The following is a 22,496-nucleotide window of genomic DNA, read 5'->3' as shown; positions in this document are numbered from 1 at the left end:
AAGGGTATACACTCGTGCTTAGCCTATGCAACCTAACCTCAATTTAACCGTTTTAGCCCAAGTGCCAGGTTACCTCCTTGAAGCGCACTCAAAATATGATCAAACAAGTTCTCCCAAGTTTCAAAAGGAGATAAAATTGCTTCAGGGTTTGTTTTCATCCCATCAAATAAAACAAACAGCTCCTACGAATACCTACAGAAATTAAATAGGAACATATGAGCAGGAATAGGCCCATTGAGCCTGCTCCGTCATTCAATTAGATCATGGCTAGTCCTCTATCTCAACGCTATTTTCCAGCTCTACCCCCATAATCCTTGATGTCATTTGTGTCCAGAAATCTACCAATCTGTCTTGAATATGCTCAATGATTGAGCTTCCACAGCCTTTTGGGATAGAAAATTCCAAAGATTCACCACCCTCCTCATCCCCATCTTAAATGGCCTACCCTTATTCTGAGACTGTGTCCCTTGGTTCTAGACTCGCCAGCCTAGAGAAGTATTTTTTTTTAAAAAGTTATTTTTATGCTGCCCAGCACACCAAAAGCAAATTCTTTCAGGTTTTTATTTGGCTGGGGCAGTAAAACTACACAATGCCAGTCAAATTGCTGTAATCGGAGACTACAGTTGATAAACTATCATATCAGGATTTGATCTTGTTAAGTGATGCAGAAGATTTCTAAGTAGTTAAAGTATCATGACTGAACTTTTGGGAAAGGTTGTTTTAAGTTAATGGCACACTGTCTCAATAAACTCTTGCCCTACCTTGGAACGTGTAAGACTTTTTAAACTATGATGCTAATGTAAAAGGTGACAACAATGAAAAAAATGTCTGTCATTGCCATGAAGGAAAAAGAACATTAGTTGCAGGATTAAAAGGAATCCAGCACTTTGAGCAAACCAGCAAGCTAAGAAGATATATTCAGAGCAAAGTTGCAGCTGCTAGCGTTTGCAAATCGTACTAACTTAAAAATTACAGTTTGCCTTCTCTTAATTTTATGCACTTCCATGCATCAATGTTGAATAAACTTCTGGAAGGTTCACTTCCATGCATATAGGGGGCAGCCACAAAATGGAATTGTACATAACAATTAAGCCAATCTAATCACAACGAGACTTCCAAATGTTAAGACCTTTCCAGTTATTCCAATTGTATTCTAACAGAATTAGCCAATTATCCAAATCTCTGCTTAAATGAATTATAGTTCTAGCTCGTTTACAGCTCATACAAGCAAATGTCACAAGCTTTGACTAAACAGAGATTTGCCAATTATAATGTCACATTTACCTTGTTTGCGTTGTCTCACAATGGGCTGCAGTTACCATGGCTTATTTAAAGATATTGAAGGGATAAAAAATGGATGTTAGTGCAATAAGTTAGGGGACAGTTTTTTGGCTCCAAAATGCAAAACAGTTTGCTCCTGCCTATTTGTTAAATTCTGGCGCAATCCCAGAATTTTTTTCTCTTTCTTCCCTCTTCATAAGTATTTATGATCTCTGATAACTCAGTCAAAACACATCTCTCACACACGTACACACTTCAGCTTTCATCAGAACTCAACAAAATTGGCACATGGATTGTTTAATTAAATCACCAAATAGTCAGTGCACAGAAATCTAAAACTTCATCAGGTCTCCAGCTTTGACATGGAAGGACATCACAGACCGAAAGGATCAGGGTTAAATGCAATAGGATAATGTGAAAGAGATTGTTAAAATTGCTCAGAATACAGCAATTACCTTAACTGGAGCATCCCTGCTCTCAGATCACAAGGATGGCTACTAAAGTAGTTATCTTAAATCTTTATTAATTGTTGGTGAGGCCTCAGCTGGAGTCTTGTCACCAATTCTGGACACGAGACATTAGGAAAACAGTTAAGGCCTCACAGCGGGAGCAGAGGAGATTTACCAGAATCGGATTAGGAATGAGGAACATCATTATGTTATGTGGAGACACTAGAGAAATTGAAACCCTTTCCACCCCCCACTTAGATTAGAGAAGGCTAACGGAAGATTGTCTCAAGGCTCAGAATAATACTGTTTGGCAGAGCAAATGAGAAACTTTCCACTGGCAGGAGGGTCAGTAACCAGAGAGGAGAGATTTAAGATAATTGGCAGAAGGGGAATTGTTTTGACCTAGGGGATTGTGATGCTCTGAAATGAGCTGTGTAAAAGGGTGGTGGAAACAGATTCAACATGAACTTGCAAAAGGGGTGCAGGTGCGTACTTGAAGAGACCTGGGACTATTTGGACAGCTCTTTCAAGGAGCTGCCCAGACATGTGCCAAATGGCCTCCTTCTGTGCTGCACAATCCTACAATTGGTGTTTGAAAAAGAATCAGTTTTTTGGGTGGGTTAGAACTTCAGTTGGGAACTAACCAATGCTAAATCTGACCTGGGAATGCTTATGCTGTTACCAGGTATTGAAACAAGAAATGTTTCCCAAACAGTGACATCCACCAGCCCTACATGCACAAAGTCAACCGTGGAAAGTAATACAATTAACATTTCAGCATCCACCATGAAAAGCGAGAGTGAATTCAGAAACCTTATGCACCCAGTGTCCCATGCTCAAAATAGAACACAAATCATTTAATGTTCCTTCACGTCATCTTTGATGGTCAAACTCAATGAAAGCAACAGCTACAGCAATTTGCCCCAAGCAATGGGAACATGACAATTAATTTGGAAGCAATTTGCCTTTTTGAGGGGGTAATACGTACATATCAGCATAGCAAGTTAGCCAATAATTGGGTTTCTGGGTTATTCCCTCTCCATTGCATTTCTAATGGAGAGGTACAATCACATTAATGAGCCCACTGGTAACACCAGTTGAGATTCACTGCAAACATCAGGTAGAAGTTCTGCAGCATGTTTAATAACCAGGTCAGATATTAATAGCTGACAAAAACACAGCTCAAGAATCTGCAAGTGTAACAGGGAAACCAGCTTTCAGCAAATGTGCCCACTGAAACCATTAGCAGCACAGCTCCCATTGCTCAGGACAAATCAAAGAGGCGCAGCTATATCACAGCAGTAGCCTTATTTTGTTGCACAAACAAATTGGGTTTAAATTAGTCTTCAGCTGCCACAGTAGCAGACAATGGTGAACGGAGATAAAAACAAAAAAACTGCGGATGCTGGAAATCCAAAACAAAAACAGAATTACCTGGAAAAACTCAGCAGGTCTGGCAGCATCGGCGGAGAAGAAAAGAGTTGACGTTTCGAGTCCTCATGACCCTTCGACAGAACTTGAGTTCGAGTCCAAGAAAATGGTGAACGGAGAACCTGTTTTACACTCTGCCATTTTATTTTCCACTAAAGTCTAAGGGGAGTAATGCCCTGAAACAATGGGATATTTAGGAATGAGCAGTGACACTGGGAATGTACATTGACATGGTATAGAAAATTGGGCATCAGGTACAAATGAGCACTAAATATGGGCACACATAATTGCAGATAAGCATAAAACACTGTTTAATCTAAAGACTGTGTACTCTACACACTATTCAAAATTTAAAAGGTGGTTATATTTATTATACCCACAGCCTTCAATACACTCAGATAGTCGTCTGCTCTATCCTAGCATCTCAAGCGTGAATTTGATATTCCCTTCAGGCTTCATCTCCTCCCAATATCCTCAATTTTTTAAAATCACAGTTACTTCTTCCTCATACTCATCTCCTGTTCCCTTCACTGCAGATCTGTATCCCTCTTAATTAAAATTATTAGAAAAAAAGTAAATCTATATACAAAGAAATCCTACCAAGGCTGCCAGCATCAAGGACGCAAAATCTAAAAAAGGAGTTGCTATGCAGAATCATAATAAATAGATAGCTCACCTCTTAGAATGTTAGGTCAGTTAATTTAAATACTCTGACACTGATGGATTGGATGTTGGTGGTGTTTCAGGTCTTCGCTCATCCAAATAAGTGAGTTGTTGAAAAGAAGTGAAAATGAGGACAGGTCATGGGGGAGGGAGGGTGGGAAGTTTTGGGGAATTAAACTGTTGTTTTAGTCTGTCAATTGAGGCAAGGCTTATAATCCACCAGTAATGTCTAACCAGCCTTTTATAAAAGGAATTGTCTGCATGACAAGGTTTCCTTCTCCTGCTAAGGGCCGCTGCTCATTTTAAAGACCTGAACCTCAAACCATCAACCCATCAGACATCAGTTGAAGAAGCCATTGTCTTACCACAAGGGGCCAACCTGCAAATGGACAAATAGTGTGGACACTTGACAATCCCCCTCACCTGAGCATTGAGAGCAGTGTCAGGGTATTTAAATTAGCTGGCCTGCCATTCACTGAAGAGGTTAGCTTTCAATCCAGCAGGCGGGGTCAAGGCCCAGTGCACGTCAGTACCCAGACAATAACCAAATCAGAGTATCCTTGGGAGATTGCACGGCACAACTCTAAAGGCAGTCATGCAGTATTTTTCTTGGACTGATTACTGCTTCTGGATGTTTGTTTCACAGATGCAAATATGATCAAAAGTTTCCATTCACATGTATATTTTATGAAGCCATTGTATTCTTTGAATGCACTATGTTTGCATGGATACATTACAATTTCTTAGCATGGCTGTACGTGCTCAAGAGCGACGTAGGTTTAAGCACTGTTATGTTACTCTGGTGTTTTCAGTACAATTTGCCCACAACCAGTCAAACCAGTGCAAGAGATTGCGGAACTTCAAGGACAAATTACATCCACCACAAATACCAGCTTTCCACAATCTTTTGCACTGGTTTTTAAAACATATGCAGCAGAAGCCAGCCCTGGCCTTAAACTGACCCCAGGTCAAATCAATCACCATGATGCGTATATAGTAATATGTTCATTCACTGTAGCAGTTTGCAGGCCTTCAAAGACACTTAAAATTAAGGCTTTTTTGGCACAAAAGCATTTTTGGGAATTTTTTAAAAAGTTTAACATTAAAAATATTTTATTTACCAGGAAACGGACTACCGCAGTGGAACTTTTCCAAAAAAAAGTTACTTTCAGTTCTTTAAAATCATGTTACTCTCTGGCACAGGATAAGACACTATTAGAAATGCTGATGTATTTTGTGATAAAGCCATTTTTTTTTAAGCTGTAATGAAACTGCATTTGTCTTAAATATATCAAGGGCTGTGCTGGTTCATGGAAGGTTTTATGGTTGCAATTATGCAAATGAGTGGATTTTATAGTTCACATTTGTGCTCATTTGGAAATTAAGTAAAAATTTACGTTCTTGGCCTAAAGAGTTTGATTCTGTTGGTTACTATTACGAACTAGTTGCTGGAATTGATGAATTGAGATTTGCAGAGAGGGAGCAAAGGGAAACATGCACAGACAGCAGCCACTGGAGAGCAAAAGGATCAACTCAGAAGTCACAGAAGCCACAAGTATTGCAGGATATAACTCAACAACAACTTCAAGCTTTAGGGTCTCATCCAACTCTCTTCCATATGACAGTTAATTCAAATTCTTTGTGCTGCTGCTGCCAAGTGTTCTTTGCTCAAAAGATCAAGATCTTTAATTTCCATGAATTGGCGTGACAGTGACCCATATATTCATTTACCGTGGGTAAGAGCAAGGAGGTGCCTTTCAGGAGCCTGGCAACTTGAAAATAATGGGCAAACGCAGAGGTTACATCCACTTTAGCAGCAAAATCTCATTTGTTGAAGAAATACACTTCCGCACCACAGGCAGCCAGGCAGGAAAGCCTCATGGTCAAGGCCACAGTGGGAACTGGAGAGCAGACACAGTCACAAAGCGGAATGGTGGGGTTGGGGGTGGAGTGGATGGGGGGTGCAGAACGACATCAGATAGTGGTTGCTTAGGATGGCCACTGCCAGAAGCCTATAATGCTGGACACGTCATCATGTACAGAGACCTATCGCAGTTTGAGACCGGGGGAGAGAGAAGAGAATATGAATATGTGCCCCAGTCACACTGAAGCTGCTGCAGACAGGGGAAAGAGCACAGGCCCCTGCCTTTATTTCACTGCTAAGTATACAATGGCACAAAATACCACACAAAGCCTTTTGGTACTGGACAGACTAGCTAAAAACATGATAAAAGTAAAATATTGCGGATGCTGGAAATCTGAAACAACAGAAAATGCTGGAAAAGCTCAGGTCTAACAACTCTTTCTCTCCACAGATGCTGTTAGACCTGAGTTTTTCCAGCATTTTCTGCTTTTGTTGGCTAAAAGCATTACTGCCCACTAGAAAGCCATACTCTGGCTTGAATCTGAAGTACACACCAAAATCTATGCATTATGCTGCAAAAATGTCAATCTCAAGATTCATATGTTTTGAGTATAACTTTTAGTTTGGGGATTCAATTGTTAAATGTGAGAAGAATGAAAACCCCTGGTGAGAAGGTGATAAACAGGCCTGAAATAATTGCCAAAGGGTGGTCTGTGTTTACTTAATAAGGTCAGAGATGGAAGTGGGGAAAACATTAAAAATGGGTGGCCCTTTTTAAGTTTTGGTGGAGACAAGATGTCTGCAATTGTCTTCATAAGGGGTTTAAATGATTCATTCCTAGGACAAAGGGAATGTTTGGGAATGGGAGATAATAATGAGTTTGAACCTCTCTATCTGGGATGTCCAGTTTCCAAGTTGCTGTGGGGGTAGATTGCAGGGAGAAGTTTTTGTTGGTCTTGGATTGTGTTTTTTCACTGAAGCAGTCAGCTGGAGCCCAGAAGGAACTTGCGAGATGAGCAGAAAAAAATTTGCCAGGACTTGTAGGCCAGAATCAAATGGCTATCAGAACAAAGGTTATCATCTGATTTTGGAGTCAGAGAGCAGAAAGCAGCTCAGTGTGTACAATTTTGGAGATGCTCAAGGAGAGTTGGAGGGCCACCTAGCTGGCTGCTAGAAGGGCCCCCAAGAAATCTCAATAGCAGGAACACAGAAGAATCAAAGTGAATTCCTGAGGGCACACTTTGGTTTGGTCCCAGAAGTAAAGGAACCCTGAAGATCCTGTGAACTATAGGGGAACTCAAGTGGAAATAAAGTGAAAATAAAAGAACAAAGTCATCTGTTGAGATTTTTGGGTTTAAAATGCAAGTGTTTACCAAAGAGTGTTGAGTTAGCAGCATTTGCTTTATTTAGTTCTTGTACAGTAAAAATTTTTGTTTAAAACGTGAAACCTTGTGGCATAATTCTATCAATAACTGGGAGTTTGAATTCCATTTTTAAGTTACTGGTCTCCCTTGAGATCAGTTACATATACTGACCTGACTCTCAAAATCAGGTTGCTAACCAGAGCCCCAGACTGCCCCAGCTAAACTGGAAGCAGATGATACGTTTAGGATGAGTTTCCCACTCAAGACTTTAACACCACTGGCCTGCAGTCCATTCTATGGACTTAAAATTCCACCTCACTAACTTCGACACATTTCTGACTCAGTGACTGAGTGACACCGTCATAGGTTGTCTCCAATACAAACAGGAGTATCTGCTGTTGCTTGTCTTTTAGACATTAACACAATGGGACTTCAAAACTTAAATACTTCTTGGATTAAATGCACTCACTATATGTAACTCCAGTTTCTAGTGCCAACAGTGCATTTGCAGAACAAATTAGCATTAAAGCGCATTTAAATGTCAATTTAGACTCAAATAATCAAAATTTCAGGACACAACTGAATTGGTGGGGGCAGTCAATACTGAAGACGGAGTCCAACAGATTACAAGGCATCAATTTACTTGCAGAATAGGCATATGATTGGCAAATAATTTTAGATAACTAAAGTATTTATTTATGTTAAGAAAAATAATAAGTCAAAATATAAGTCATATTATGACCCTCAAAAAATTTCTCCTCATCTGTCTTAAATGGGCAACCCCTTCTTTTTTAAACAATGATCCCTAGTTCTAGGTTCTCCCACATGATCCAAATCCACCTTGTCATTATCTCTCAGGACTTTACATGTCTCAATCAAGTCACCTCTTACTCTTCTAAACTTCAGTGGACACAAGCCAAGTCGGTCCAACCATACCTCATGAGACAACTCTCCCAGTCCAGGTATTAGTCTAATAAAACTTCTCTGAACTGCTTCCAACATTTATAGATCCTTCCTTAAATAAGGAGGCCAATACTGTACACAGTATTCCAGATGTGGTCTCACCAATATACTGTCAAATTTAAGCATAATCTTCCTACTTTTGTATGAAATTCCTCTTGAAATAAACAATGAGATTCTATTAACTCTCCTAATTACTTGCTGTACCTGCATACTAATGTTTTACAATTCATGCACTAGAACACCCAGATCCCTCTGAATCTCAGAGCTCTGCAATCTCTCACCATTTAGATAATATGCCTCTCATTCTTCCTGCCAAAACGGCCAAACATTTTCCCAGATTTTACTCCTGGTCTTTGCCCACACGTTTAACCTTTTTATCTTTGTAGCCTCCTTGCATCCTCTTCACAACTTGTCTTCCTACTTATCTTTGTGTCATCAGCAAAATTTAGCAACTATACCTTCATCCAAGTCATTTATATCAATTGTAAAAAGTTGAGGCCCCAGCACTGATCCCTGCAGCACACCATTTGTTACATCCTGCCAACCCAAAAGAGACTCATTTATGCCTTCTGTTTCCTGCTAGCTAGCCAATCTTCTATCCATAGATGAAATAGACAGGGACAGATGCTTCCACTTGTCTCCAGTAATGTTCTTCCCCAAATCAATGTAAGATGCTCACCAAGAAATAAACAGGGAATTCAGAATAAGCTTTACCCAGAATGTGATGAGAATGTGGAATTTACTACCAGAGTAGTTGAGTTGAATGGCACAGATGCATTTAAGGGGAGGCTAGATAAACAACTGAGGGAGTGGGGAATAAATGGTTATTCTGATCATTAGATGAAGGAGGATGGAAGGTGGTGAGTACAGCATAAACACCATCATGATCCAGTTGAGCCAAATGGCCTTTTTGTGTTGTACGTTCTATGTAATTCTATAATAAAGCTACAAAGAAGCTGAGCTCACAGACAGCACTACTGCATCAGGTGGCCAATAGCACACTGGTCAATCTAAAGATTTAAATAAAACTGAATGGAAACCCAAATGTGGCCAAAATACATCAGATTTAGTTGCCACAACTATATAAGAGATATTGAAGAATAGGAAAGCCAGTTTGATGGGAAATAAACTTCCTAGTTTACAATTTTAGCTGCATCCAGGCACAAAAAAAATCTGTCCCATGATGGCACAGCAGGAATGCAGACTGGATGCCCCATGCTGATATAAAGTGTTGGTTTCAGTTTTCCTGTTGCCATTAGAAATCAGGTACCCATGAGGGCTAAGAAACATTTAAAGTTGGATTTTGGCTTCTGCTGTGAAGATCAAATGTTAATGGGCAAATGGGGGGCTAGGATCGAGATGCAAGGTGGTAGCATCAAACAGTGCACACAAACCAAGAGCACAGATCCAAGACACACAGTGTTAGCCAAAGAGAGCAAATCAGAACGAAGGGTGGATTCCAAACTGGTCAAATGTAGCTATCATTCCATATATAACAACAACGACTACTCTGCTTCAGCACCCACTGCAGCCGATTGCACTGTTTAGGTGCTCAACCTTAAAAAGTTGAAAGAAAAATGGGCATACCATCATCCCAGATTCTCCAATCACACAAAGCTGACAGGATGCAACTGAATTATGAACTGCTGCACAGTGCAAATAATCAGCAAAGAGTTTAGTTAATTCAATGTTATAAAGGCAGAACTGGAGAATCATCACATCTTCCACTTTTTATAAGCCCCGAGGACAGAAAATGTTCATCACTGATTAAATTGCTCCTGACAACAGCTTCACTATCTACTATGCAAAGTGCCTTACTACAAAATCTTATGAATCCAGAGCACACTGCGACTGATGAGCCACTATTGAACATGGATGGTACCCAAAAATCGCATCTTTTGCAGCTGACATGCCTACATCTCTACAAAGATGCTCCTGGTTTTCGATCAAAAACAAAACAACTAGAACTAGCAGATGCAGTTTAAGAATCAGAGTTCTACAGTTTAAGATGGAGATGAGGAGAATTTTTTTTTTTGAGAGTTGTTAGTCTGGTATAATCTTCCCCAGGAAACAGGGGAGCCACTGAATTTATTCAAGGCTGAGTGAAGCATATTTTTGATAAAGGGAGTCGAAGGTTACGGTGTGGGGGGCAGACAGCAAAGTGGGATTGAAACCACAACCAGATCAGCCATGATCTTATGGAATGGCAGAGCAGGCTCAGAGAGCTGAATGGCCTACTCCTGCTGCCAAGTCCTATAGCATGTTACTAGGGAAAAATCAGTTGCATTTTCCACAATTAGGTAGTAAATTCATGCAGAGTTTGCCTTTTGATCAAGCAGTAGGTGTTGAGTTATTAGGTGAAAAAAATTACGTTATATTGTGGTAAAATAAATGGGCTGCATTGTGCTTCCTAAATTATTAAAAGGCCATATTAAGAAAGATGAAACAGCTTGCATTTATATAGCGTTGAACAAAATTTGAAATCATCCAAAATAAACTTGTCTATCCGAGAATAAAGTCTTCATTTATCATGTCCCAGTTTCAGTTTAAGCATGTGCGCTATTTTTTTTTATTAATCTGTCACTTGAATGGTGCAAGAAATGGTACTTTTCAGATTACAGAGTTCTTATGGAGTTAGTAGGCATAGCATGAGAGCAGAAAGTGCGTTTCTCTTCTCTCTGGAAAAACAAACAGTCCCTAGAAATATCGCGGTCTCCTGGTTCAGGATTCCATGTTGACATTCCCAAGTCAACAGTATGGCATCTTGTAACCTCTTATTTCTACAAGGGTTTAACAGGAGTTAACAAATGGTACCCAGCATGAGATGAGCTAAAAGATGATCTCAGTTAAAGTGATGGACAAGGGATTGGGGAGAGGTGGTGACCCTCCCGGACACCTTGGGTACCAGTCCTGCAGTCACTGGCCAGAGCTATTCGAACAAGGGATTGACACAGGGTAAACAACCAGCCCCTAGAAATAAACTATATTAATGGGTGCTCAGAGGCAGGGGACAGCCCTCATCAGGCAGCTGCCTTCTTCAGATGAAGACAAGCCAGATAAAGAGCTACCTAACTCTTTGGACAACTGAGCAGAGGGCTGCCGCCACAAGCTATAGAGACTCACTGCACCATCCATCTGTCCTCTGGAATCAGTAAACTGCTCTCACCTGTTCTGGTCCATATGCTTTTCTTAACCATTTAACTTCTGCATCATAAGCTGTTGTTTCTTAACAAACCAGCTTAAAATCACAAGTTCATGACCATCTATTTTGAGTAATCTGTGATCCCCCAATTGTAAAACTTAAATGGTATTATGTGTCTGCTCATCCTCTGGTTGTGTTACTAGAGCATGAAATTTTCAGTTAAAAAGCTAAAAACATTGAATTAAACCAGCACCGGAGATAAGAAGTCATTTCTTGGACTTTTTCTAAGTAAAAAGTATTGTAGCATACAGTATGAAAGTCAGTTACACAGCACACTGCCTACTCAAAGCAAACTATGTCCACAAGTTTAATTGAACCTTTAAGTCATTACAAAATTTTCAGGCTTATTCGCAAGTTTTCCCCCAAAGTATTCCCCAAATTTAACAAGAGGCGGAAGTAGTAATCAGTTGCATCCGAGCTGTATTGAGAATAAAGATTTTCTGCATCAAGTGCTCTCCAATACAAATTCAAAGTGCAGCGAAGGCTATGGGGAGACCGGGGGATTTTAATAAAGTGGATTGGGAGAAGTTGTTGCCACTGGCAGGAAAGTTAGTAACTAGAGAACATAGATTTTTAAGATAATTGGTGAAAGAACCAAGGGAGATGAAGAGAATTTGTAGTACCATGTTGGAGGAATGATTTTTTTTTTAATTATAAATTCATTCATAGGATGTGGGAGTCACTGGCAAGGCCAGGATTTATTGCTCATCACCAATTGCCCTTGAGAATACAATTAACTGGCTTGCTAGGCTATTTCAAAGATTGAGTCAACCACATTGCTATGGATCTGGAATCACGTAGGCCAGGAATGGCATGGACAGAATTTCTTTCCCTGAAGGACATTAGTGAACCACATGGATTATTGTGAATACTCGGTAGTTCTGTGGTCATGGAGTTCATATTGCCCTTGTACTTAATTGTTTGGGAGTCAGCACATGATGAGTTGAAACAGCTTTCAATTCTGTTTAACAGGGATGCTTTGCGAAGCAAGCCTAGTTGAAAGATGCCCCTTCACTTCCTCTCTCCTCACCATCTAAGGGCCCAAACACTCCTTTCAAGTGAAGCAGCATTTTACTTGCATTTCCCGCAACTTAGTCTACTGCATTCGTTGCTCCCAATGCGGTCTCCTCTACATTGGAGAGACCAAACGTAAACTGGGCGACCACTTTGCAGAACACCTGCAGTCTGTCCGCAAGAATGACCCAAACCTCCCTGTCGCTTGCCATTTTAACACTCCACCCTGCTCTCTGGCCCACATGTCTGTCCTTGGCTTGCTGCATTGTTCCAGTGAAGCCCAACGCAAACTAGAGGAACAGCACCTCATCTTCCGACTAGGCACTTTACAGCCTTCCAGACTGAATATTGAATTCAACAACTTTAGATCTTGAACTCCCTCCTCCATCCCCATCCCCTTTCCGTTTCTTCCCCCTTCCTTTTGTTTTTTCCAATAATTTATATAGATTTTTCTTTTCTACCTATTTCCATTTTTAAATCTTGTATGCCCTGCTACTCTTTCCACCCCACCCCCACTAGAGCTGTTCCTTGAGTGCCCTGCCATCCATTCTTAATTAGCACATTCATTTAGATAATATCACCACCTTCAACACCTCTTTGTTCTTTTATCTGTGATATCTTTTGATTATCTGCTCCTATCACTGCTTGCTTGTCCCTACAACCACACCCCCCCCAAACTTCTCTCCTCCCCCCCACCCCCCCCCAAACCAGGTCATATTTCACCCCTTTCCTAATATTCAATCAGTTCTGTTGAAGGGTCATGAGGACTCGAAACGTCAACTCTTTTCTCCTCCACCGATGCTGCCAGACCTGCTGAGTTTTTCCAGGTAATTCTGTTTTTGTTTTGGATTTCCAGCATCCGCAGTTTTTTGTTTTTATTTTTGTTTTTATCTAGTTGAAAGATGATTATTTAGCCAAGCCTCAAGGGCCTGGGACATGCTGATTACATTACTGTTTATAGCAAGTGATTGGAGAGCATGAGCAGACTATGAATCCATGGTAACTGAATAATTGGGAAATATTGAGATGGACATCAGTGAGTCTCCTTGGCCCATATTGCTGAAGTCTGCAATGTATGACTTTTCATTTATTATGGTTTAGTATTAGAAAGCAAAGAATGCAGAGATCAAAAGGTAAATTTGGTCTAAATGTTTGAGTAAACCACTATTGTCAGGCTGGAACTGTGAAGCATGGTACTCAAATTCATATAGTGAATTGTAAAGTCAATACTAAAGAAACGTACCATATGAATAGAATCATGTTCGAAGATTTGGCTGAATACTTATGTTGGATAGTGTAACAAGCTCATTGAAGACCAAGATCTGATTCTGCAGTTGTGCAAACAATGTCCATTTGCCAAAACAAAAACAGAATTACCTGGAAAAACTCAGCAGGTCTGGCAGCGTCGGCGGAGAAGAAAAGAGTTGACGTTTCGAGTCCTCATGACCCTTCAACAGAATTCTGTTGAAGGGTCATGAGGACTCGAAACGTCAACTCTTTTCTTCTCCGCCGATGCTGCCAGACCTGCTGAGTTTTTCCAGGTAATTCTGTTCTTGCTTTGGATTTCCAGCATCCACAGTTTTTTTTTACCTCAATGTCCATTTGCCCTTGTATACAAATTAGCAAAACAAAATACAACAGGAAAGCAGTCCAACAGCTAGCTATTTTTTTTCCCAGTTTTTTTTATTCCAGATTTATTTAAAGGAACTGTTGGTATTTGAGCTCATGTCTTTGGGATTTTCATCCAGCTTTCTGGATCATTGGTAGGATTACATAACCATATGCTTTCATACACTGAAGAGACAGCAACTTATACATGTCTGTCCTTGGCTTGCTGCATTGTTCCAGTGAAGCCCAACGCAAACTGGAGGAACAACACCTCATCTTCCGACTAGGGACTTTACAGCCTTCTGGACTGAATATTGAATTCAACAACTTTAGGTCGTAAGCTCCCTCCCCCATCCCCACCCCCTTTCTGTTTCCCCCTCCCCTTTTTTTTCCAATAAATTATAAAGATTTTCCTTTTCCCACCTATTTCCATTATATATAAAATAAAAAAAACCCACTAGAGCTATACCTTGAGTGCCCTACCATCCATTCTTAATTAGCACATTCGTTTAGATAATATCACCAACTTTAATTTTAACACCTATGTGTTCTATTGTACTATTGTCGTTGACATCTTTTGATGATCTGCTTCTATCACTGCTTGTTTGTCCCTACAACCACACACCCCCACCCCCCCTCCACCTCTTTGTCTCTCTATCTCTCCGCCCCCCACACACACACCTTTAAACCAGCTTATATTTCAACTCTTTCTTGGACTCAAACGCAAGTTCTGTCGAAGGGTCATGAGGACTCGAAACGTCAACTCTTTTCTTCTCCGCCGATGCTGCCAGACCTGCTGAGTTTTTCCAGGTAATTCTGTTTTTGTTTTGGATTTCCAGCATCCGCAGTTTTTTTGTTCTTATAAAGAAAGGTGGTGGAAGCAGATTCAATAGTGACTTTTGAAAGGGAGTTGGATGTATATTTGGAAAAGGAAAATTTGCAGAGCTGTGGCCAAAAAAACCCTGACTAATTAGATAGCTCTAAGATTCAGCACGGCACAATAGACCAAATCGCTGAAGACTACGAATGCAAATAGTATCTACAGAGACCAACAGACCTGCCAGCTTGTTATTTGACACACAGCCTGTGAAAATAAATCAATTAGCACCATCCAGTGATAAAACTTCAGAGTCATTTCTCAAAACTCTTCACTTTTCATCTTATTTCTTTTGTTCACAAAGGCATAGGTTCATCTTCCACCTCTGAGAGGGGGCACAATCTAGATCGACACCTCAGCGTGACACTCAAGGATGGCTGCATTTGCAAAGCTGCCATTCCAGGGTCATCGCCAGCTGCTTCAGTGATTCGGATATAGGATGAAATCTCCAATAGCACTATTCTGCAAAGAACAGTGTATTCCCAGTGGCCCAAGACACATTTTTCCACAATTAAAACTCTATTCCTTTCACCTCTCCTATGCTGCAATATATTATTGAAACAAGATCCTGAGGGGAGGCGGTTTCCTTTTGTTGGGGAGACTGGAACTAGGGGGCAGTTTAAAAATAAGAGGTCTCCCTTTTAAAACAGAGGGGAAAAAATTTCTTCTGAGGGTCATTAGTCTGTGGAATTATCTTCCCCAGTGGAGGCTGGGTCACTGAACTTATTCAAGGACGAGTTAGATTTTTGATCAATATGGGAGTCAAGGGTTATGGGGAGTTGACAGGAAAGTGGAGTCCAGGCCAGCCATGATATTAAATGGCGGAGCAGGCTCAAAAGGCAAAATGGCTGACTCCTGCTCCTAAGTCCTATGTTATTAACCTGCCATCAGTTACTTTTTAAAAAAAAAAGCTCTGATCAGAGTTTGACACCTAGCTCGTAACGTGACACGAGCAGCTTCTGAGAAAATATTTCTTCAAAGCTTAAAGGAAAGAGCCAAGCATGCTCAGGCAGAAAAAAATGCATTCTGCCACAGGACATTAAATTGTTCTTTGTTTACTGTGATTATAAAGAAATAGGATTCACAAGCATTTAGGAATAATTAAATGACCCACGAGGCTGTATGGGAATCTGCTGCTCTGCACACATGATTTATCATGGAGCTGGCTCAAATATGCCTCATCTTCTCCTGGCTATGCTTCATCACTTTGTAAGCCTCTCTTCCATTACGGAATGCCACTGAGAAATCACACACTGCACTGACATTAATTTGAAAAATGGCATGACCAGTAAACCCATCCATTGAGCCACAGCAGGAATAAAAGAAAAACTGAACTTCAGTAGATTTTCTGCCCAGACAAAACAGCTTCTCTTGCTTCAGATTCTTGCATTTCATTTAAGTGCAGCAATCGGTTTACGCACAAGAAGACTTGTCGAAGGTAATCCATTGCAATTATTTCATATATTGTGCTACCACGTAAATTTATAAGTAGGTAGGAACTTCATTTCCACCCTGCCTCATTTAAATTGTATCGCTATGGTCTCTGTTAGATCAGGAACTCATCTATTTTGAGCATTTCAACCAGAAGCCTCAGCCTTAAGTATGAAGCAGATACCGCGTAAATGACATTGAGGATTTCCCCACTGACCATGTGTCCCCTTGCACAAGCCACCTTGCTATCCACTGGTGCTGGTAGGGAGATTTTCAAGTAATGTGTAGCTGAGAGAGAAATGGCTGTCAAGTAAAAATGTCAAACAGCTCATAAGGTAAATATTAGACTGCGTTGCCTTCTTGCACTGAAACAAAATAGCCCATCCGGATTTACATTAACTTATTCAGGTTTTTTTTGTTGTTGCAGTGATCACTAATTTCACACACCTCATCTCATTCACTGATCAAAAACACTATTATTACATTAGCCTTACTTAAAAGCCTTGGACGTACAAATACAGTCATTGTAATGGGGTAAGAATTACATACTTTAGATCAGGCTCTGGTAGATTTTCGTGAGCCAACTCTCAACCGCAGACTCATTGATCCAGATTCTTACAGGTCCATCATTGCTGTACACCTCATTTAATGGCATCCTCAACCAAACTTAGTATTAGCATGGTAGCTAACTCAGCTGGCTACACATCTCTCTGTGGTTCAGAACACCACCAACAGAGCAGGGGGAGACAGACCTGGGACTGTCTCACCCTACCCTGGAGTAAAATCACAGTATATAGCCATGAACCAGCAATCCTTGAATAATCGAGGATGCTACCTGAAAAAATATATTAATACCAGAGTTTAAGGTACTGATAAATATCCTTAATTTCCTTGCCAATTAATAAAGACATACAATGCTTGCATCTTTCCACAACTCACTTCTGAGGGGTATTAAAATCTTTTGAAAACCGAGGCACAATACCCACCATCTTGCTCTCATTCAACAATCCTATTAAATTTTGAATTAATTGGAAAAAATTTCTTCCAAAAGTGTTCCACTGCTTTCAAACCATTGCTTCCGCTCACTGGATTATGTCAAACTGCTTCCTCAGAGCTCGCAATTGTTTCCATCTCAAATGTCATAACATTGCTCCAATCCACAGACTGCAACCACACACGTAGAATTTTATAATACTGCCATCAGGACTACGACTCACTAACACCCCATTCAACTTCAAGTGATTTAACCATTAAACAGGCAAAGCAAGCGTCAGTAAACTTGAGAGAACAGAAGCCCTGCACCGATAAGGGATTGCATCCCAGACCAAACTGATGACAAAATTTGGACTCATCACACCATCATCACCAGAAGCACTTTCTAGCAGATTACTGTTGAGGAACATGCACATGGAACAGTAAATGCAGGAGTGGCAGAAACAAAACTGGAGAATAAGGCAGAAAACAGGGCTAAGGCTCGACTATTCCAATACATGCCTGGCCAGTCACCCATCCTCCACTCCCAATAAACCTGAAGTCATTCAATACTCTGCTGCCCAGTGTCCTTACTCACACCAAGTTCCATTCACCTGCACTCAATGACTGAGCTACACTGCCTCCTGGTTGAACATGCGAATTTTAAAATTCTCATCCTTGTTTTCAAATCCCTCCATGGCCTCACCCCCTATCTCTGTAATCTCCTCCACACAACCTTCAGAGATCTCGTGCTCTCATAATTCTAGCCTATTGAGCACCCTCAATTTTAATCACTGCATCATTGGTGGTTGTTCCTTTTGCTGTCCAGGCCCCAAGCTTTGCAATTCCCTCCCAAAGTCTCTCTGCCTCTCCATCTTGTCTTCATCCTTTAAGTTGCTGATGGAAACCTACCTCTGGCCAAACTCTTGGTCATCTGTCCTACCATCCACTCATGTGGGCAGGTGCCAACTTCTATTTCATGATGCTCCTATGAAGCCCTGTCGAGCAATTTGCTATGTTAAGGTCACAGCAATAACTTGAGTTTCTCTAAGACTCACTGAATAGAGATCGAAAAAACAACAAAAATAATCTACACAGTGTGAACGTGAAGCTCCTGACATAAGTACAAACTTTAAACATCCTATTTAAAGAAATGGAATGACAGCAGTGAGCTAGAAGTGAGATTACAATACTGAAGGAAATGGTAAAATGTGAGTGTGTCTGAATTATAGGGGAAATATTTAAATGTGTATATTCTATGTAATGGTTCAGTAATTGTGAATTAAAGAGTCTTTTAAATAATTGAGTAATTAACTGATCAAGCAGAATAAATGCATTTCACAGTAATGTCTGATTTAACACCATTATTGGTGATTTATGCTCAGATGTCTAATTACAAAGGTGCGGTGCATGAGGCAGTCATGACCCTCTCATTTGATCCCCAACTCATTTTCAATCATACAGGAAGGTGACAGCTGCAAGGTGATTTCTATTGCAAATGCAAACACTGAGTAAAATTAGAAAGAGGAAAGGACTGTGTGCAGACAAAAGCCTTTTATGATGCCGTTAACCCACAGTGGATCCTCCACTGTGGGAAAAAGGAAGCCAACTACATGTCGATTCCAGAAGTGAATTCTGAACAATGAATGGCTGATTGTTCCCTACTGCTTAGGAACTAGAGGCACATGCAAAACTGAACCATGAGAATTTGCTGTTGCAACTGACCCCAAACAATCAGCCCTTGGTAAAGGCCTCAACTTCACCCCCGAATGCACCCACTTCAATGAATTGGGAGCTCAACATAATGCTAAGGTGGTCTTCCATCACTTCCATGCTCACTTCTTGGGGCAAATGTCTTCCCCCTCTCCACCCTGTACCCCCATCCCATACAGTAGACCCTTCTCCAGTTTTCAGCATTCTCTGAAACCCTCTCTCTGGTTTGTAACTCCCTTGGTATTTTAATCTAAAACTGCTGACATGACATCATTTTAATTTCTCTGCTCCCCTCACTCACTCTAACCCACGTCCCTCTGAATGTCCAGCATTTCATTTTCTCAGATCCAACCAAAGAATGGTCATGAAGCCTATTGAGGGTAGCACTGTTCTTTCTTGAACTGACCTCTACCTAGCACCAACTCCTGACATCTATCTCCGCTGACCACGACCCCTTCGCGCAAACATTAATCCATTGTTTCTAGGACTGTAACGGACTTCAATTCCCTTGGAGATAAGTTTCCTCCACCACTCTAACCTTAGTCTCAACCTTGCAGAACCTACTTTTGTCTCCTTCCCAAGACGCACAAACCAGCATGCCCCACACATTTCTTCCTTCGTGCCCAGTTATTCCATCTCCCTCACCCCCAAACTACATCTGTGTTGTTTAACACCTTCTAACATTTGAACGGTTTCTAGTTTCCTGGGCCCAAAAGATTTCCAATCTCTATTTTCACCAGACTGTCCTGAAGGCTCTTTCTTTCTTTTATCAACCAGTCCTCAAACACCCACCAGCTGCTTTTGTCTGGTTTAGCTAGTTCTTACTCTGACCAGCTTCTCCTTTAACTCCATTTACTTCCTCTAAATAAAAAAGTGTTGCAAGGGCACTAATTATGTCTGCCTTTTTGTGGGATGTGTCAAACATTCTCTGTTCGAGTCTTAGTTGGATTCCTCTTCCTCTTTTTCTGTTATATTAATGACTATTGGTGCAGTTTTGTGCCCTAGCCCCAAGCTGGAAAGTTTCAACTTGGTTTCCAACTTCCATCATTCCCCTCACCTTCACATGGTTCACGTTCAACTCTTCCCTTTGACTTCTCAGCCTCCATTACTGGGGATAGGCTTTCAACTAGTATCCACTACAAGGCTAGTGGCTCAGACAACTATACCTCCTTCCAGCCCACTTTTTGTAAAAGAAATTAGTCCATTCTGCTAGTTTCTCCATTGCATCTGTTCCCATGATACCAGTGTTTCCAATGTCTTCTTTTTCCCTCAACCAAAGGCTTTTTCACCAACCACACTGTTTTCCCCCCCTATCCCCGACCCACTCCCCACCATGGACAACAGGGCCCTAAACCATGTTCCTTCCATTTCACTCATTTCTCATCCTTTTTCCCCATGCTCTCCTTTCGTTTGCCCCACCAACTTCACCCCCAAACCTGGATGGGTAAGTCACTGCTCTCAGCTTCTACACCACCAGTCTTCATATTCGAATCACCCTCCATTTCCAAACACTGTTTACCACCCCTCCTGCAGCACTCTGGCCCATCCTCAATCACCTCCCAATAACCCCACCCACACACGTTCCAATACAATAGAAGATGCAACTTTTCCTTTTTATCTTTACACTTCCCACGTTCCAAGGCTCCAACCATTCCTTCCAGGCAAAGCAGCGATTTATTCACTTTTCACAATTTGGTTTACTATATTTGCTACTCTCAATGCAATCTCCTCCACCTTGAAAGAGAACGTAGACGGGGTGATCACTTTGCAGAACACCTCCATTTGGTTTGTAAGCATAATCATGAGTTTCTAATCACCTATCCTTCTAATTCTCCACTCCGACCTCAGCCTCCTACCAAAGTTCAGTGAGAGCTGCACAAGCAGCACCTCATCTTTCGACTCGTCAATCTCCAGCCTTCCAGACTCACCGCTAAGTTCAATGATTTCAGGTCATAACCACCAATCCTATTTTTCCAGATGGTAAATGATGACTCCACAATTCCCATTTACGCCTTTAGGCCCATCTTTTGTTTCTTTATCTGTTCTATTATCATCACCTATGCCTTACACCACCACCCCATTTGATGTTTAATCTCTCCTACCTCCCATGTTTTAAGACTTTCCCCCGCTCCTGTTTCCCTTGCAGGATTAAAACTTGTTCGATCTCTAACTTATCCCCAGTTCCAATGAAAGGCCACAACGTTAACGCTCTTATCTCTCTCCACTGATGCTGTAAGGCCTGAGTATTTCTATTATTTACAATATTTTACTTCTGTGAACAATTAATAGCTGTCCAACCTTCCTTTGGTGACACATGGGCCTCTTGTCATTTCCTAATTAACATGCTGAAATTGCTACGAATTACACAATTTGGGCTGGCTTTTTTCAAACCGATTTTCAGTCAAAACTTACTGCAGCCCTGCGATTAACCCTTTATTAAACAGAATTTAACCTTGTATCAATTAATAAAATCCCTCAGTTAAAATAGATCGCATTTTAACCATTTAACCCAAATTCCAAGTAAATCGATTATTATACAGGGGTCATGACCAGTACCAAATTATCGATGCCAGAAACCTTTACTATCTCTGGAATCTAATTTCCAGCCTAGTGGACAAAACAACTCTATTTAATTTGCCTTTTCAATTTTTGAATTGGTTGAGCATGCACTGTGACGCTGTACCAGCCATGAAATTTCTAGCAGCTACCAGACACTGGTTATTGTGGCAGTCTGTTAGAGGCAGCAACATTCTGAAGCTCAGGTGCAAGACAAAGAGCCCCCCCTCTCTCTCTCTCTCTCTCTCTCTCTCTCAATTGCACTCCATCCAACAATAGTCCGAGTACCAATGTGCTGTACTGTAGAATTTTTTTTTGTATTCGTTCATGTGACGTGGGGATCGCTGGCTAAGCCAGCATTTATTGTACAGCCCTAAATGCCCTCTGAACAGGCAATTAAGAGCCAACCACATTGCTGTGGGCCTGGAATCACATGTAGGCCAGACCAGGTAAGGATGGCAGATTTCCTTCCCTAAATGGACATTAGTGAACCAGACGGGTTTCATGGTCATCATCAGACATAATTCCATATTTTTATTGAATTCAATTTTCACCATCTGCCGCAGTCTGATTCCAGACCATTACCCTGGGTCTCTAGATTACTAGTCCAGTAACAATACCACTATGCTACCGCCTCCCCCCGGGGAGGCAGGGTTACAGTTACTATTTTCTATACATTTTATAGGACAATCATGTTCTTTGCTGCTCTTTCAAGCTAATGTCAAACAATGACCATGTGCTTTTAGTATGAGAAGGGGTGGGGCAAATGAAGAAAACAAGAGGCAGATTACCATAAACATATAAATAAAGTACCTTTAACTAGCAAATGTCCCAATTCACTTGACAGGAACATGAAAATACAGCGAGTCACGTAAGGTATTACGGCCAGAAATAGGGTTTAACGATAGTCTTAAGGGCAAAAAGAATGGTAGAGAGCGGGAATTCCAGAGCTTAGTCTTGGCAGCTAAAGGCAGAGTCACCACCAATGGTGGGGTGATTAAAATCTAGGGTTGCTTAAGAACCTAGCATTGAAGATTATAGGTTGAAGGCTGGAGAAGATTACACAGATGAAAGGGGCAAGGTCAAGCAGCGACTTGAAAAGGAAGGA

At 41.0% G+C, this 22,496-nt stretch overlaps 1 protein-coding gene across 5 annotated transcripts in view; it reads right to left on the bottom strand.

Moving 5' to 3' along the window:
• Window positions 1-22,496, bottom strand: part of inpp5f (inositol polyphosphate-5-phosphatase F) — a 222,273-nt gene that overhangs the window by 99,850 nt on the left and 99,927 nt on the right. The window lies entirely within an intron of this gene.

This window comes from Carcharodon carcharias, chromosome 17 (assembly GCF_017639515.1).
Source record: "Carcharodon carcharias isolate sCarCar2 chromosome 17, sCarCar2.pri, whole genome shotgun sequence".
Classification (NCBI taxonomy): domain Eukaryota; kingdom Metazoa; phylum Chordata; class Chondrichthyes; order Lamniformes; family Lamnidae; genus Carcharodon; species Carcharodon carcharias.
The sequence above is the reverse complement of the archived record's forward strand: the minus strand, read 5'-3'. Positions and strand labels throughout refer to the sequence as shown.